We start from the raw sequence: 4,332 nt of genomic DNA on the forward strand, positions 1-4,332 counted from the left end.
TATATATATATATATATATATATATATATATATAGTATAAATACAGTTATCACAAGATGATGCGTAATCCGAATAGGGCGCACGATTAATTACAACGATATATATATATATCGATCTAAACGCCGTAGCGTGTTCGCTAGAACTATGTACGTCAAAGCAAAACAAGAACGAAAAAAAGAACCACAGAAAACAATATACCATTTCAGGTGTACGTCGAAAACGGAACCGCCAAAAGATAATACATCACTTCAGGTGAACGTCGAAACGCAACAGAAAGCAATATCAGTAATCCATATTCGGCGGCGGCCTTATCTCAGTGTCAAGGGCGGGGAGACGACCGATGACAACCGATTGTCATATTAATAGCTGGACGGCTGATATCGAGAGAGACACGGGTGAGCGCCAGCCTAGAGCAAAAGGCGGTGCCGTGTCACAGGGCTTGGAGTTTTATTATGTTACTTCTTATTTCGGTTCAATACGATTGTCCAATGACTTTTGACCAATCATATTTGACATAACTTTGTAAATATAATCGTCGGGTTTTTATTTCTTCCACTTGAATTAGTTGTGTGAATGCTATCGCTAGAGGCTGAGGGATTATTTTGTTGTCTATTGGCTGTGCAGCATGAAATCCATGCATTAGATAAAATGGCGAAGTTGTAGACTGCGGAGTAGTGTTGTAGCTAAATGTGACAGCTGGTAAGTAGTGTCAAATAAAGTAAATCAATGTGATCGTTTTTGCATCTGCTTTTAGTTAGTTGCAGAGAGTAAACGTTATTTTTTTAATCTAAAGCAAATATTTACAGATAATCTTAGATTATTTTTTTCAAATTTCCAAATTTGAATTAAAGGTGTATTTTTCTCTAATTGTACATACTTATCAGATCATCTCTCTTTGTGTACACCAGACATGAATTTTGAAAGATTAGACCATTTAAAGCATTTATTATCTTTATTTACAAAATTCATAATTGCTTTTTTAAGTTCAATGTACTTTGGGAGTTTGATATGTGATGAAACGTTTATAGGATTGTGCCTGTGTATGCGCACGGCAATATTATAAATGAAAACTAGGTTCCAACCACCACCTTTCATTTCCATTCCCTGGCGTTCAGTCTCTAGTTTTTGGTAAACTTTTTTTAACTTTGAAACTATATCAGTACAACTATCCATTTTTTTACTTGTCGATTTAAAAGATGCTATTTTAGTATCGCCCCTAACTGGATGAATGTATAAGCATTCAACACTAAATTAAATTAAATTAAACTATTCATGCATTCATCTTTAATTTTTTCAACTAATTCATCATTAATGTAGGCGAAAAATTCCATTAAATTATTTATGTCCGTATTATTATTTCGTTTAAAAATCTTTACTTTATCCGAGAAAATTGTGTGATCAAGAAGAAATCTATTATTACCAAAGTGATCAATTACAGAGCCACAAAGTTTTTCAATAATACACGTAGAGTCTTCATACTTTCGTTTCCATGAATGTCTAGATAAATTAATCCATGGTGAAACTGATGACAACTGAATATCTGGACCTCCATACCTTGATTTGAATAAGAAAATATCGTTATTTTTGCGATTAAGTTTCTGTTTCAAAGAATCCATTTTTTCTTTTATACTAGAAAATTTTAAACAAATACGATCATTTAAAATCACTTCATACTCGATCAATAGAAAAAACACAACTGACTAGCTGAAACGTTTAGAACTTTTATAAATCCTTTACCTGCACACGGGGGGATTTAAAATGACAACTTTTTCAACTTAACTTTTGAAAGTGTTCCAGAAAGTCTGACACTTTTATATATATCTTAAATATAAGCTAATGTAATATACTTTATTATGGAAAAAAAAATTTCGGACATTATTTTGTCTTCACGGTGAAAATGGCTACCAAATGCTATTTTTGTGTGAAAATTCTCGATTTTGTATTTAAAATTTTTAACTTTATATGATATAACTTATTAAAAAGTGTATTGATCAATATAATTTTTTTATGGGAAATTCTATTTTTTAATAATCCCTTTTTCATTCGACATAATTTATCTAAATCAGGATATCAATAAAGAAATTTGACTTCTGGACCTGTCTTCGTCGTGAAAATGGCTACCGAATGCAATTTTTGTATGATAATTCTCGATTTTATTTTTTACATTTTAGCTTCAATGCGAAGTTGAGAAGGTATTGGTTTTACTATGATGTGTTTTTTTTTTAATAATCCCTTTTTCATTCGTCATACTTTATCTTAAGTATAATCAGGATATTAACAAGGAACTAGCAGATCATATAGCTTTTGGAATAATACAACAATTTTTTTTAATTAAACACTATCTTAAGATTTGCATCGAAGCGTTTTTTTTTTTTATAGTGATTTTAATCACTGTCAGATATCATTATACTTGATCTTATTATGCAATGTCACTACTGTGCCGCGACCCCCCTGTGCTGGGTTTTTTTTTTATTAACTTTGATGTCTCTTTTCAAGACAGAATAATGTCCGAAATTTTTTTTTCATATTAAAATATATCACATAAAATTTAATTTAAGATATATATAAAAGTGTTAGACTTTCCAGAACACTTTAAAAAGTTAAGTTGAAAAAGTTCTACTTTCTATATGCATTTTTCAGGTTTGAACCCCCCCGTATATAGGGAAATAGTCCCTATATAAAAGAATATATAGAAAAAAGAAGTATGTCGAATGAAAGATTTATATAAATACTACTTTTCATGAAAAAATTGTATTGATATGTTTATTTTTGAAAAATTTATGACAGTTTTAAGTAAAAAAAATTAGCGATTTTTAAATTTGTAATATTTTTGGATTTTCCCCTCATTTATGGTGAACGAGGGAAATTTTTTCAATTTTTGAGGCTAAAGTCTTTGACTAGAGACGATTTGTAATCTTTTGACGTATCGTTGAAAAAAATCGGTTCGGTGAGAGCTGAGAAAAAGTAATAACAGACAAAAAAAAAAAAAAAATATAAGCTTCACATCGAAGCTAAAAAAATGACTTATTAGTTCATAAGGTTAAAAAAAAAAAGTTTCATATAAAAAAAATAGTTAGTATCCTTATAAGATATAAAGTATAGACTTAGAAAATATTTAATAACAGATAAATATAAATATATATGTAACTAACAAAAAGAAATGTATAAAAAAGTTATTAATTTAAGAGAAATTGATTGGTAAGCGTTAAAAAAATCTGTACACTGAAATTTCATATTTATTTATAAGAACAAAAATTAACTCTTTCCATATCATTTATTAAAAAATCTCCCATGTCTTTTTGTAATTTGATAAAGTTTTTTAATTTAAAATACTCAATATTTATTTATTAACGCTCAAGTTAAAACCTTATGTAGCCTAATCCAAACAGTAAAACAATAATGAATAATATCGTTTTTCCAAAATATGTAGAAGTGCGATTTAAAACAAACATATATGTTCATTTTAATTATTTTTAAAAAATATGTAATTATTTGAATAATATACTTAAAAATATTGCCATAAAAATTTCAAGAACATTACGTGATTTTTTTAAAACCAAGTTCATACATCAAACGTTAACTAGCCCCGCTCTCCTCTACCTCAATACGTTCTTTATCTACTACAAATTGTATTTTGATAAGATTAATAAATAAATACAAAATGACAATTTATAACAAAAGTATAACAATTTTTGAATTTGCACTATAGAAGTTAATACAATGTTAAAATATCCTAAGTGAGGTGTGTTTTTTTTATATTTATCACAAGACATTTTTGTGCGACAATACTTTTACCGCCAAGGTATAATGTTAATATTAACAAATATAACAATAAAATATAAGGTATGAAGAATGTGTTAAGTACTTTTGAGATTGTTACAGAAATCAATATACTAATACAAAGTTTTAATTTATTTTGGTAAAACTACATAATATAATTATTCATTAGTAAATTGTGTGTGACTTACCATATTTAAGTTCTTTGTAATATTATATTTAAATACATTTATTCACTCACAAGAATGTTTTATAATGAAATTTATCTTCATTTTACTCTTGATTTAAAATTTTTTAAATAAAAACTATCATGCGTCATCACTATAAGCAAAAATCTTTAGTAATATATTAAATTTGATTTATATATTCATAAATTAAATTAATTATTTCTATTTATAATTATTGTGTAAGAAACTAAATACTTAAAATACAGATAGCTAATTGGTTTTTTATGATATTGCTATCACAGTCACGGATTGTTAGCTTCGATGCGAAGCGGAGAAGGTATTAATTTTACTATGATGTGTTTTTTTTTTTTTTTTTTTTTTTTTTTTT

At 27.4% G+C, this 4,332-nt stretch overlaps 1 protein-coding gene across 4 annotated transcripts in view; it reads right to left on the reverse strand.

The window, feature by feature from the left end:
* The window catches only part of LOC126900015 (uncharacterized), a 21,391-nt gene extending 17,403 nt beyond the window's left edge, over positions 1-3,988 (reverse strand). For 3 of the 4 annotated variants that reach the window (XM_050675359.1, XM_050675358.1, XM_050675360.1), the window contains exon 1: positions 3,969-3,987. The gene's annotated coding sequence lies outside the window, so the exon portion shown is untranslated. Of the gene's footprint in view, positions 1-3,968 lie in introns of all 4 variants that reach the window. The other variant, XM_050675361.1, reaches the window with a different exon arrangement.
* Between the last annotated feature and the right edge of the window lie 344 nt (positions 3,989-4,332).

This window comes from Daktulosphaira vitifoliae, unplaced genomic scaffold (assembly GCF_025091365.1).
Source record: "Daktulosphaira vitifoliae isolate Bord-2020 unplaced genomic scaffold, ASM2509136v1 Scaffold_2, whole genome shotgun sequence".
Lineage (NCBI taxonomy): Eukaryota > Metazoa > Arthropoda > Insecta > Hemiptera > Phylloxeridae > Daktulosphaira > Daktulosphaira vitifoliae.